Genomic DNA, 14,981 nt, shown 5'->3' with positions numbered 1-14,981 from the left:
ATTTGTCGAGAAGTACAAGCAACTCAATCAAAAAACCTTCTTAATTACTTTAAAAACCAAAAAAAACCTTCTTAATTCGTACTAAATTAATATAAAAATGCTTCAAAACTGTACCATTGTTTTTTTTGTTTTTTGTTTTGTTTTGTTTTTTTTTTTTTTTTTTTTTTTTTTGGGTAAGTGCATGATTGACTCTCATCTGTACCATTGTAGCAGGATAAATGGTACCACAAAAATAATGGTGGTAGGCAATAAATGATTATTTATTTACCTACCTATAGAAATTAAAAAGTACAATGAAAATGTGTTAAAAGCAGCGAGACCGAGTAATGTTATAATTTATTTTTGTGTCTGTTTAAGGGTGATATTACTCTTAAAATTACTATATATTGATATTGTAATTAATTATTATTAAATTTTAATCAAATGATAATTTTTAAAGTCACTTTATTTTTTTAGGGATACAAGAACGACACAAGATGAACTTTTAAAATTACTCCCCGAAACTTGCTACCATTTGGATTTAACTTGTGTGCTGTAAAAAAAAATTACAACACTTATGTAGTAATTTTAAAGAGTTCATATTTAATTTTCTCTTTTTCTTATAAAACACTAATTCGAACTATTAAAATAAGGGATAACTTTACTTTAAACTCCTGAATTATCAAGCGATTTGAGAAGTCTCACAAATTTCAAAACCTCTTAATTTAGACCCTTAAATTTTCAATTGCAATTAATTTAAATCCCTCTATTAGATTTTAAACGTTTAAAGTGAGACAATAACGTTTATACTCTTGAATTTTTTTTTATAAAATTTTAAATTTATCCTTAATTTTAAATAAAAATAATAATAATAATAATAATAAAGTTAAAAAAAAAATTAGAAATATTTCATTTTTTTTAAAATAAGTTAAAGAAGATAATAGTTAAATGTGACGAAAAGATTTAAATTAATTACAATTAAAAGTTAAAAAGACACAACTATACAAGTGTTCTAGTATGTGTTTTTTTCAAGTACCCAAAGTCTAATCCTTGCCATTTAATGTGTCTACACCTATCCCATTATCTAGGTTTAGAGTCTTAAAAAAATGTAGCTATCCAGAAAATTTATATATCTTTTTCTTGGAAATTTATCTGACCTGTCGGGTCAACTACCTGCACGTTTTAAATAGGGTGAATGGGACGTGGGAACCAGAGAGAAATGCAATGAGCAGAGAGCAAGAGGGCACCCTTTGGCATATTCTTACTATTCCTCCAAAAAAATACTCAACTCTCTTGATTCTTATTGGCCTTGTTTGCCGATGGCTCTAGAACGGTACTGTTTTAGGGCTTCTCTTAATCCCTAAAAAAAAAAATTTTCACCACAAAATTAATCTCAACATTTTTACTTTTTATATCATATCAATCATTTTTATTATTATTATTTAAATAAAAAAATCAGTACAAAATAAATTTTTTACATTTTTTCATATAAAATAAATTTTTTTACTTTTCCCCACAAAACATTTTCACTAAAACCATTCAAACACTTATTTCCAAAAAAAGCTACAGTACCGGCCCTGGAACAGTACCTTTCCAGGGCCATTGACAAACAGACCCGTTATATCAATTTTTTTTTTATTTAAATAAAAAAATTACTATAATATAAAAAAATTATTTTTCTATACTGAATATTCTTATTTTTTCTTTTCACATCAATTAATTTTTATTACAGTTTATATAAACTAAACAATAATTGTCTAGTGCCAAACGAAGCCAGGATGTTTGGCAAATGAGTAGGCTTAAGAAGTGAGCTGAAACTGTAGCATATTTGATTGATGTGAAAGAAAAGAAAGTAAGAATATTTTGTATAAAAAAGTAAAAAAAAATTATTTTGTAATAATTTTTTTATTTAAATAATAATAATAAAATATTGATGCGATGTAAAAAATAAAAATATTATTATTGATTTTGAAATGAACTTTTTAAAATTTTGAGTCCAATCTCGCCACTTCTTTGCAAAATACAGCTAAAGGAACGGATTGGCCGCTCAACAGTTACCGGTGATATTGTAGTTGCCGTCCATTGATGGAAAGAGAATAAAATGGTCCCTCCTTCCCATAGGGTAGCACAGTAGCACTAGCAGGCTAGCACCTTGAAAAGGGTAACATATCTAGGTGGTCCGTCACCTAACTATCACCTTTTGCTAAGCTTTTAGACTTTTTAGTGCTGCTTTGAGTTTGCGATTTTTTTTTTTATTTTACTTAACAGAATTTAAAATTGTGAATATTGAAAAGAAAAAAGAGTTAAAGAATAAGAAAAATTTCACTAAGGACTCTCAAATTTTTACCCGTTTTGAAATACTCTTCTAAACTTTAAAATCTCTCAATTTAGTCCCCTGAATTTTCAATTGATTTCAATTTGGACCCTTCCGTCAAATTTTAAACATCACATGACGTTTTTATTCCTGACTTTTATATAAAATTTTAACTTTTAAAACGTTTATTTATTAAAAAAAAAAAACAAAAATCATGGATATTTTGGTCTCTTTTGAAATTTTAACGGCTAAAATTAACGAAAGGGTCCAAATTAAAAGCAATTGAAAGTTCAAAGGTCTAAATTGAGAGATTTTGAAATTCATGGGGTATTTCAAAACGGGTGAAAGTTTGAAAGTCCTTAGTGAAGTTTTCCCTAAAGATTATATTTGAGTTGTTTAAAGAATATAAAATTTTGAATAAAGTTAAAATTTTTTGAATTGAGTTAAGCGTTAGTGTTGTCAAATCAACTAAAAAGGATAAAAAAAAATAAATAAATAAATAAAAAAGTTGATAAGAATTGGAAAGAATTATCTTTCCAAACGAACCTTAACTTTTAGTAGCAACTAGCAAGCAAGATATCTCTGCCTTTGATCAATTCTATTCCCTTCGTTTCGATTCGAGTATCTCATATTTATGTGCATTCTTTTCAAACCACACCTCCAGCATCACAGCTTCAATTGGAGCTTTCCTTTCATGTACAACAATTAAGTTTCTGCGTCAAGTTTTCTAGGTTGTTCGAAAAATATAAATTTTGAATAAAGTTGAAAATTTTCGAGTTAAGTTGAGTGTTAATAGTATTAAATTAACTAAAAAAGAGAAAAAGTTGAAAAGAATTGTCTTCCCAAACGAACCTACTTTTTAGTAGCAAGCCAGATATCCTTCGCTTAATCATCCGATGCTCATTCTCCATGATTCCAGTTGAAATTTCAAAAGATTTATTCATTTTTTGAGAGAGTGAGAAATGACTTATTCCTTCTGGTCAGGTCAATCCCCTAGAATTATATTATTATTATTATTATTATTATTATTATTTTAGAGAAATTTAACTTCACCCATCTAAATTTTCACCACTTTTATAATTATTTCCTTAAAGTTTAAAAATTCTCAGTTTAATATATCAAATTTTAAAAAGTTTACAATGTCATATCATCTCATTAGAGTTTGACGTTAAATCAGATAGATCTGTCTGACGTTTATAATTTTGCATTAATTGAACAATTTTTTTTTTAAAAAAAAAATAATAATATTTTGAAAATTTATAAGGCCCCCGAAAATCCTGACAGATGGGTAACATTACAAACTTTTTAAAATTGAATATACTAAAGGTGATTGCAAAAATAATAAAAGTTTAAGAGGGTTAATTAAAAGGATGAACAAATTGAAACCAAAGTTATTAGGGTATTTCATGACGTAGTAATAGTTTGATTTTTTGTTTTCCTTAAATCTTTAAAGAATCTAATTATTTTTAAATGGCTTTTTTCTTTCTTTTTTCTTTCCCTTCCTCCAGACAAAGAGGTCAACCTTTCATCTTCTGTAAAGAATTTTAATTAAAATGAAAAAAAAAAAGAAAAAAGAATCTGATTTGATGTATATATGATCATTAAAACAATAATATAACTTGTAAATAATAGTAGAAAATTAGTTAAATAAATAAGCTAGTTATGGGATTAGCATGATTAATTATGTCAACAAGAGTAGCGAGAACGAGTACCAACAGTACATAATAATACTACGGATTTGCCTACTGAAAGAGCAGCGGCCCACATGGGCCATGGCAATGAATGAAACGTTGTTTTTTAATTTTTTTGCTTTGATGTAAAGCTACGTAAACGGTAATGTTAGTCATCCACGAAACGAAAACGACATGAGCTAAAATAGTTGAGCTGTCGCTATCACCGGAAAGGCTTTTGTTGGATACATAGAGTGTTTTGCTTTTAGTTTCCTCCCTATTATGCAAACTCGACAACTCCATATGTTTGGTTACACACAAAAAAACATTAGGTTATTTCTTTTCCTTGTGGTGCCCAGCCAAATCCTCCCCCGGAATTTGTGCTGACAAATATAAAAATTTCAGAGAAAATATCTCATTTGATGAAAACTCACTACCAAGAAAAAAGAGAGAAGAGAAAGAATATGAGTTATACCTTAATTATTCAACAATTAATTGTTCACTTTGTTAGAGCAGTTTTTAGTATGCCTGGACCCTGCGATGGGTTACTATTATGCTCAATCGGCTGTGAACCCCGCCTCATGAAGCGAAGATCACTAATTTGAATCTCCCATCTCTCTTCCCTTGTGTGAACATGTAAAAAAAAAAAAAAAAAGTTAGTGTGTTAATGAGTTAGGATTTTCGAGAGATTAATGGATCCTTTTTATAAGGTTTTAGGTAACTGCTTTTTGTCGTTACATGTTCCGTGTTCATCTATTGGTTACCTATATTCATAAAAAATAAGTGGAATACCATATTTTTGTTATAGTATTTTACGCTGATGTGTCGCCTTCTTATTGGGGGGCACAAAAGCTTTAGCTTGTGTCAAGACCCTATAGAAATTATTCTCTTGAGAGATAATCTTATAAAATATCTGTTTGAAGTAAATAAGTTGTAGAACTCTATATGGTTGTAGTTTATCTCAATGAGATTTTTATATGGTTGTAGTTTATCTACAACACGCTTAAATAACAAAATTAAACTATAATCCTAGCTAATTTGACTGAATTTGGGCTAATTAAGTCACAAAATAACACCTTAAATCTTAACAATTAAATAAAACTAAATACTTGTAAATCCAATTTATTTAGTAAAATATAAATAAAACTATAAGATTCATCATCTTCTGTCTCTCCCTGCATCAATTCATTATCTTCTTCCCTTTCCTCCTCCAAAAATATCTCATTTGGTTTCTTCAACAATTTAAGAAAAACTCTCATAGCTAGAGTCATGGGTCCCTCCTAAATATCTAAATAACCCCTATAATTAATATCTTAAAAATCTGGAAAAAAAAATTGAAAAATAATGTACTAGATTTCTATGTACCTTTCTGACATGGACGTGATTAAGATGTAAGAGATTCAATGAAGAAGAGCCAAAACACCGTGAAAAAGATAACATTATAAAAACTTTGATGGGTGATGGAAGTTAATAGAACGATCGACAACATAGAAATGCACAAAATGTGAAGTCTCCAACGACGACCACAGCGCAGAGGCCATGTCAACCAAAGCCACCGTCCAGGAAATCTCAGCCCTCCACGTGCATGCAGAGGTGGCGTTGTCCACATCCTGACGTCAGCCTCCCAGATTCGTCTCGATCTAAATCCCGCCAATGATTCGAGCCACTTAATTTGCAAGGGCGGTGATTTTCAAAAATCAAATTCAAAACTGTATTGTACATAATGGAAAGGACACGTGGAGGCGCTTTCAGCGGGCACGTGACCTTGCCGTTTTGGGCTATGGGTACGTCACGTTACGTTTATTTGCCGCCTCGTGACGGGATAGTTTTTGCCTCATTGTTTAGGCGCCACGTGTTGGAGACAGATACGTAATAATGCGCAGAGACTCACTTTCTTTTTGCGTATTTGAAGGTGGTGATGGTGAGATCACGTTTAGTGGGCATAGGGAGTGACGCGTGGCTACAATCGTGGTTTGGAAACTACTTTTTGTTGGTCCAGCACTTGTGTTTGCCTTGAGGAACATGGGCACTCTAGCATTATTTCCGTTGAATTATAGATGTCAAGTTAACAAAACAACAAAAAACCGAAATAATATCAACCTTGAAAAAGATGAGTCAAAGAGTTCAAATTGTGAGAGATAGCTAAAATATGATATTTTAATAATAAGAAATTTAGAGCTATTTACTGTAGTACATTAGATGAATAAAGTATTATTTATTTTTCTTTTGTTTATTATTTATTTATTTCACCTCTTTTTACCCAACATCTTTTATTTCTTCTGAACACATCTCCACATCTGCTAAGTCTCTCTTTCAAACACAAAATTTCTTCACACAAAATTTATCTCTCTAGCTCACAAAATTTCTTCACACAGTTGGATGAAAAAAATTATTTCATGGAAACACACTGATGGAAACAAATCAATTGTAGTTGGATAAAAAAATTTAATGCGAAAAAAAAGTACTGCATAGAAACACACAAATGGAAACAAATCAATTGCAGTTGGATGAAAAAATTTAGGGGAAAGTTCATATACCCCCCTCAAACTATCACTCAATTGACAATGTCTCTCTTAAACTTTTAATTGTGACAATTTCTCCCCAAACTACCAAAAATTGTCAATGTTCCCCCAATAACGAAATTAACCTTAGCAAAATAAAAACAAAAAATACTAAAACTTCTAGAAAAAACCTAAAACTAAAATAAATAAATAAATCCAATGGGTGGCAAATTTTTAACTCCAAACCCCTCTAGGGTTTTCCAACTTTATTTTTTTCCCCCTGGGGTTTCATTTTTATCACAGGAGGTCCCTGTGGTTTTGATAAATGACCAAGTTAGTCCATCCGTTAGTTGACCGTTAGGACTGACACGTGGACCAATCAGATGCTGACATGTGGCACCTACTTAATTTTTTTTTTTTTTTAAAAAGAAAAGAAAAGAAAAGGAAAAAAAAATTGGGGGTGGCCCCAATTTTTTTTTTAATTAAAAAAAATTAAAAAATTAAGTAGGTACCACGTGTCAGCATTTGATTGGTCCACGTGTCAATTCTAATGGTCAACTAACGGATTGACTAACTTGGTCATTTATCAAAACCACAGGGACCTCCTGTGATAAAAATGAAACCCCATGAGATAAAAATAAAGTTGATAAACCCCAGGGGTATTAGGTACTTAACCCTTTAAAATTAAAAAAAAAAATCTATTGTATAAGAAAAAAGTTAAATTTTTTTTTTTTTTGTTATGAAAAATATTTTTTTATAACCTTTTTAAAATAAAAATTTATGTTTTAAAAAAAATTAACAATTTTCGTTTAAGAAAATAAAAATTTCCATTTCTTTTAAATTAAAATTTCTGTTTAAAGAAAAAAATTGTTTAAAAAAAAATTTTGCTTTTTTTTTTTTAAAAAAAATCTTTCTTTTTAAATTAAAATTTTCGTTTTTTTTTAATTAAAAATTTATTTATTTTTTTGAATTTATAGGGGTATTTTTGTCTTATTGAGAAATACATAGGGGCATTTTTATATTTTTGCTAGCCTTAAGGGGAACATTGACAATGTTTTGGTAGTTTGGGAGGGACATTGTCACAATTGAAAGTTTGGGGGGTACATTGTCAATTGAGTGGTAGTTTGAGGGGGGTATATGGACTTTACCCAAAAATTTATTTATGTTATTAATTTTAAGAATTAGTACCTGTATGTGATACGAATGTTCCTCATATGTGTTTATTTTTGTTTTTATGAATGATTTCTATATATGTGTTTGTTTTTCCCTTTAATTAAGTGTTGACAATAATATAATAAAAAAAGAATGAGAAATAATATTTTAAAGCAAGTAGAGACTGAAATAGAGAATCTGTTAGAGTATTTAGTGAAAAAATAATAGGTAAAATAAAGAATTGTACTTTTTCACATGGTAAATACTTAATGCTGCTGGAGATGCTTATCTACAAGAACATAGCATTCAAAACATGTGGGGACAAATCTAAATCAAGCTATTTTCACTTCTTTTTAGGGGGGGATCAAAAGAATTTTGGGGTTACTTATAAATACTACAGTTTTAAATGGGTTTTCATTAAGGGTAAGTTTATAATAAATTCTTGAGTTAACGCGTGAAAACTAAAAATGTTTTTTTATTTTTTTTTTATTTTTTATTTTTTATTTTTTATTTTAATTTTAACTCCTTGAGTCAATGGAAAAGATGTCTTAAACCTCTTTGTACATTTTCTCCCAATTTCTTAACGTCCGTCCATCAATTCTAAAACGATCTGTTTTGCCCAGACGGTGAAAAATGAAATCTTATGCTCTAATCACCCTATTTTCATGTTCTAAATAGAGGAAGTGAATCGTATGCCAATTAATCTGATGCCAACAATGTTCATCACAAAAACGGATGGATCATTGTCTCCCCATCTGCTATTCCCTGCAAAATCTGCAGTCACCAGTTCCTCTATCTTGGGGCGAAACTAGGAAATTTTGTTGGGGGTGACCGAAGCTAAAGACAAGAAATTTTTCATGAAGAAGGATAGGATAAACACTTAAGGCCTCATCGTGGCTAGTGAGTTTGATAAGTGGGCCTCATCATGTTGAGGGTGGAGAACAGACTGATAGAGAGTTGGGGGTGCATAAAAAATCGCATTTTCTTAATAGGATTAACATAATACAATTCATATATGGATTTAATAGAGAAATGCTATATAGTAGATTTGTTATATAATTGAAATTACGTGATAATAAAAATTAGTTTTCAAATGCTTGTAAACAGAAGAAAAAAAGAAAAAAAATCAATGGCTAATTTTCATTGCTAAAGTTATCATAGTTGTATGACAGTTGTATAACATTATACTAAATAGCATTGCTCAATTTTTAAAGTAAAAATCACATGCTTTGAAAACAAATGAGTAATGTTATTTAGTAAACTGTTATACGACTGATATACAACTAAAATAACGTAATAATGAAAATTAACCTTTCTTTTAAGTACAATCTAATGACTAATTTTAATTACTACATTATCAAGTTAGATGAGAATCTTATAATAATTAACTAAATATTATAACTTTTCCAAAAAGTGGGGATGCTATTGGGTCGGAAATGGCGTTGGCCACTAGTAAAGAAATAGATGAGGACCGCTTGAATTTCTTATCCATATGATTTTAAAAGGTAACAAAATTAGGAATATTAAAACCGTGTGTCTGACAACTTGGTAAAAGAAACCCACATACATGGTGAGATTGCTTGTCAACTTGGTAAAAGAAGCCCACATATAAAAACCGCACGTGGGACATCTTGTTTTGTTTTAAAAGTCCAGTGGATACAAATTTTGGGGTGGCCAAGATGAAACCTTGGGGTTGCCAAACACAAGAATATGTTGGGACTTTATTTAAAATTGGTCTAATTAGAATATTCACATTGGCCTCAACAAATTAGCTCTTTAGCTATTTTAACTAGCAATATAACAAAAAATACTTCACATCCGACTCAATAGAATGACTAAGGATTTGTTAATCTGCTACAATGTTCAAAAAATTTGCTGAGCACGGTGGCTCATCAAATCCTTTGTAAGCTTACTTGTATGATAGAGGGCTTTTTTCCCAATATGCAGAGAACTCCAGCTTGCCCATTTTTTTAACTGGATGGACGGTCAAACTCGTGAAAGCAATCTAGAGGTCTTACTTGAGCTATTAAAAAAGATTAATAATCTGGGGAATGGAAATAACAAATTCATGGAAAGGATTGAGATCCTCAAGAATGAAAATGACAAATATATGGCAAGGGTTAAACAACTTGTGACATCCTATAAATTTAATAATTTAAATAGAATTATAAAAGCATTTTTTTTATATATTATATGTATTTATAAGTGCTATTAATTTATATTTTTATCTGAATAATATATATATATCCATTGAAATAAGACTTTAGTTGAGATCTCATCCAATTAAATATAAGGTAGATTATAGGAGGAGATTTTTTTTTCTTCTCTCTTCCCAACCCAACGTAGGTATACTAAAATAATAATAATAATAATAATAATAATTTAATTGCTTTTTATTTATTTAGAGCAACTTAACCCCCAAGTAATAAAGACCAACATATAATCACGTGGATTAAATTCAGCAAATATCTATCTATATATATATATATATATATATAGTCAGATAAAAATATAAATTAATAGCACTTATAAATGCATATAATATATATATAAAAAATGCTTTTATAATTTTATTTAAATTATAAAATTTATATGATGTCACATCCTCCCCCTTATTAAAATTCCGTCCTCAGAATTTGCTTAAACTATAAAAATGCACTATAGTGCAACAACAAACGAACTCATAAATAAATTTATTCGCTACCGTTTACCTTATATCTAATAATTCTCAGTAAATAGAGAGGGGTATTTCTTGCGTATATCATCTTCTAATTCCCATGACGCTTCTTCGATTTCATGATTTCTCCACAAAACCTTTATTAGTGGAATGCATTTCGTACGCAACTCTTGGACCTTGTGATCTAATAATTTTACTGGAACTTCTTCATATACCAAATCTCCTTGTAACTGCAAATGTTCGTATAATTACGTGAGAAGGGTCTGGGATGTATTTTCTTAGCATAGAGACATGAAAGACATCATATATATTTGCAAGTCCAGGAGGTAAAGCTATATGGTAGGTCACGGGACCTATTCTCTCTAGAATTTCAAAATAATAAACTTGAATTCGGGACAGCTATTCTAAATCTTAGTGAAAGCCCAAGTTCTAGAGGTAGAGTGACTGTGAGCAATTGTAACATATTCTTAATAAAAATAAAAATTCTTCTACCATATGATCACCACAGAAACATAACATCACTAGAGTACTATAAACTCTCATTATGAAATCATAAACACATAATGTGCTAGTATTCAAAATCTCAAAAGCAACAAAGTTACACAGTCTATGCTTGTCTCAAACGGTCTAGTCTATAGAATGGAGTCCCATACACTTTTACTGCTACTGTTCCTGCTAGTCCACAAAGCAATAAGCCCAAGTGTCCTAGTCATTGGGCTAGATGATCGAGTAATTAACAACTAAGAGGCCCACTGGTACCCCTGTCCTCAGTACTACGAAATATATATATAGGGCAATCTGAAAAAGATGTATTGGGAGAAGGGGTGAGTTCGACAACTCAATAAGTAGCCACAACACCAAGATGCTATAAACATGCTATACAGATTTTTATGCCATAATCTTAGTCATGCACAACAGTAATCTTTATAGAATAAATTGATTAACAATTAAAGCAAGATAGTTGTAAAATGAGTGAGCACTTCCTTCTATTTTCCTTTTCTTTCAAAAATTGTTTTACCCTTTGACCTATAGCCGCAATTTTACCATGAGCGGCGCATGTTTAGCTTGTCTCGAAGGACCCATCGGCTCATTTGTCGTCACAAGGGAGAGCTACCAGGTTAGGAACTTCCCTAGGTGAAGGTCACCTTGCTGATAGCACACACCTTCTCGTAACCGTCCTTCGGTGTGCTTGCCATGCTACCCTTGCGATCCGGTACCGATTGTTCCTTCAGTGCTTCGGGGTTAAACATTTATGACATGAATGCACATGTAACATTTCATATGATCTGTAAGCTCATCTGTAACTGTATACTATGCCATGAACTTTGAGAGTTCTTTTAATTCATAATCGTATTCATGCATAACTCATAAAAATGAGATAATTGTAATATGTAAAATTATTAAACCATGACATATGATTGAATAAAATTTGGCATTTAAAAATATGAAAGAAAGTGCAATTGAAAATCATGTAAGTGGATTCTTTATAAAATCCCCAACATTTTTTCAAAGATTTATAATAAAATCTGTTGGGTTTTTGATGTTGTGTCCCCTTACCTGGCATCGCATGTCCTTATTTTGAATTCGTATCCAACTCACAATTCCTACAACGGAGGTAAAAAATACCTTAGTCATCAATTCGTTTATAAGTTTCAATTATACATCACTTTAGTTGCTAAGGATCTTAACTCTAATTTCTATCCCACCATCGTCTATCTTTAGACAAAAACATTACAATGACATCAAACCCCACCATGCTTGATTTACATGCCTCCCATACAATTCTAATAATCAACTCAACTAAGGCCTTATTCTAACCAATTGCTTTACACTAAAACACCAAGGTTATAATATTCTTATTACTCTAGAATCATCCGACTACAATTAACGGCTTAAGAAGTTTATCTAGCCGTGTTACCACTCTGTTCCTAAGCCATTTAATTTAGCAACTTACTCCCAATATCAAATGCTTAAAATATTTACAACAATCACTCTAATTATCAAATGACATATTAGCACCTAGACCCAATAAGCACCAACTTTCATGGATCCCATAATAATCTATGGTCAATTAACACTATACAAATAGCAACCCTAGTGTTCATACAATGAAAGCCCCAATTAAATTTTAGGAATTTAGCTTCATACTAAAAATACTATAAAAGATATGAAAATATTACCTTAGAGAGTTCTCATATTTTTTATTTTATTTTAGTTTTTCTTCTTCCTCCTCTTTCTTTCTTGTATCTTTTCTTTCTTTTCTTTTCTCTTCTCTCTTTCTTTCCTCTCGTCCTTCTGTTTTCTTTTATTCTTTCCTGGCAGAAAGCTGCCCAAGCTCTCTCTCTCTCTCTCTCACACGCATGAGGGCTTGCTCTCACACTTGTGAGAAATTGAGGGGAATTGCTCCCCTTAAAAACTTGTTGATATTTGCCGGGACAAGTGTTTAGCCACTTGTGAGATGGGAACCAGCCCCTGTGCATGTGGGACAAGTATCCCACATGTTTAGCCACATGGCTAGGCACCAAATGGTGCCCAGCAACATGGCTTCTTCTGTGGCCAAATGGCGATCAGTGTTACTCCAAGCTTGACAGCACAACACTTGTGCTGTCAAGTTAGAAGATGAGATGCACTTACCTAAATGTGTCCATAAAATTCAAAATTAAACCCTAATGAACCTAAACATTTTAACTATAATATATCTAAAATTCGTGGCCTAAATAAATTATTAACCTATCCAATTAATTTTTCCAAATCACACGTACTTTAACTACTTGACAGCTTGACCTATTAAACTTGAAAAAGTCATAACTCTTTCAATTTAACTCTAAATGACACAAAATTTAGCTTGAAATTTTTCTCATTCAAAGAATCACAACATATTAAAAAATCATAGCAACCCATAACTTTTTGGTACCTCAAAAGTCACTCGAAATTACGTGCCTCTGTTTGACTGAAATTCCTGTTTTGACACTTGCTTTTTCTAAAAATCATAACTCCTTCTACAAGTGTCCAAAAATCATGAAACCCCTTTTAAAATATTTTTTTCTCATCATTCTATAAGGTAGTAAAACAGATTTATTTAAGGTCACTCACTAAATTTTCGGCGTCCAAAACAATGTGACTTGTCTTTCAATAACCCACTGAATTTCTAATTAGCAATTTTCCATCATCTTTCACATTAAGTCTATTTACCTAACTCCATATAAATCTTAATAAAATTGCAAATCCTCCTTATCCTTGATATAAAGATCACCTTTATTATAGGTATAAATTTCGGGGTATTACATCCTTCCCCCCTTATAAAAATTCCGATCTCTGAATTTGCTATTAGCAAAACTTACTTGGAATTTCCTTCCTTAAAGTACAATGTTATCAGCATTATTGCCTTGAGCTTTCATGATATAATCCTAGTATTTGTTTGGCACATTCTACCATCTACATCCACCATTTAACTAAGGTCAAATGGTGTGGGTAAAGCATAGCTCCTATACAAGAAGAATGTTCAAACTTGATACCCATTCCAAAATCAAATAACACTATACGTAAAAAGACATGCACATATCGCCTTAATTCCATATCATCAATTCCACTGATTTTACTTTTACAACAACCTGCCTTAATAACTTTTTAGCATGTACTTTGACCAATTTAATTGTTCTCCTCAAGATCTTTCCATTGCAAGGTAATTATCCCTTAAAATCCAACTAGCTACGGGTCATTCAAAATTGTTAACCTCATACTTATCTTTATAACAAAAGGTTTGTTATAGTCGAGAAAGCAATTCACTCTCCTTCAAGAGTATTAGCTACCTTAATTATGACAAACAACAAACTCTAATTGACGACTTAAATTTGGTAAACAATAAAAAACCATATAATAAAACCGAAATCAATGATCTAAATGAAGCAACCTTTCCACAAAAATTCAAGGTGGCTAAATACCATGTGACCATCTTTCCTTCCAAAATTCACGGTTGATTTTGCAAGTAAGTATAGTCTCTCTTAACTTCAAATCAAATAACAATTCTAATTACAATGGTTAGTCTAGACCACAAGTACACACACTAAAATCCACAAGGCTTTCAACATGCAGTCCATAAATCATAGACATACCTTATTTTCTTAATCATGCATAAGATGATTTGCACAAAATCCAATCATTCCATAGACTATCCCAAAAATACAGCAGTAGAACGAAATCAACAATCTCGTCAATATCTTAAGAGCTATGAGTTATGCATGAATGCAATTATGAATGGAAGAAGCTCACAAGGTTTTATGGTATATTACACAATTACAAATGAGCATGAAAAATTATGCATTCATGGCAATAAATGTTTAACCTCGAGGCACTAAAGGAACGACTGGTACCAGATCGCATGGGTAGCATGGCAAGCACACCGAAGAACGGTTACGAGAAGGTGTGTGCTATCGGCCAGGTGGCCTTCACCTAGGGGAGTTCCCAACCTGGTAGCTCTCCCCTGTGACGACAGGATGAGCTGATGGGTCCTTCGGGGCAAGCCAACATGCCCTGCACATGGTAAAATTGCGGTTATGGGTCACAGGGTAAAACATGATTTGAGAAAGGAATAAGGAAGTGCTTATACATTGCATAACTTACTCACTTATTTACTATTCTCACTTTTTAATTATTGCATTCTGAAATGATTATTATTATGCATGATTGAG

This window comes from Corylus avellana, chromosome 7 (genome assembly GCF_965113065.1).
Source record: "Corylus avellana chromosome 7, dhCorAvel1.hap1.2, whole genome shotgun sequence".
NCBI classification, from domain to species: Eukaryota; Viridiplantae; Streptophyta; class Magnoliopsida; order Fagales; family Betulaceae; genus Corylus; species Corylus avellana.
Note: the sequence above shows the minus strand (reverse complement) of the source record.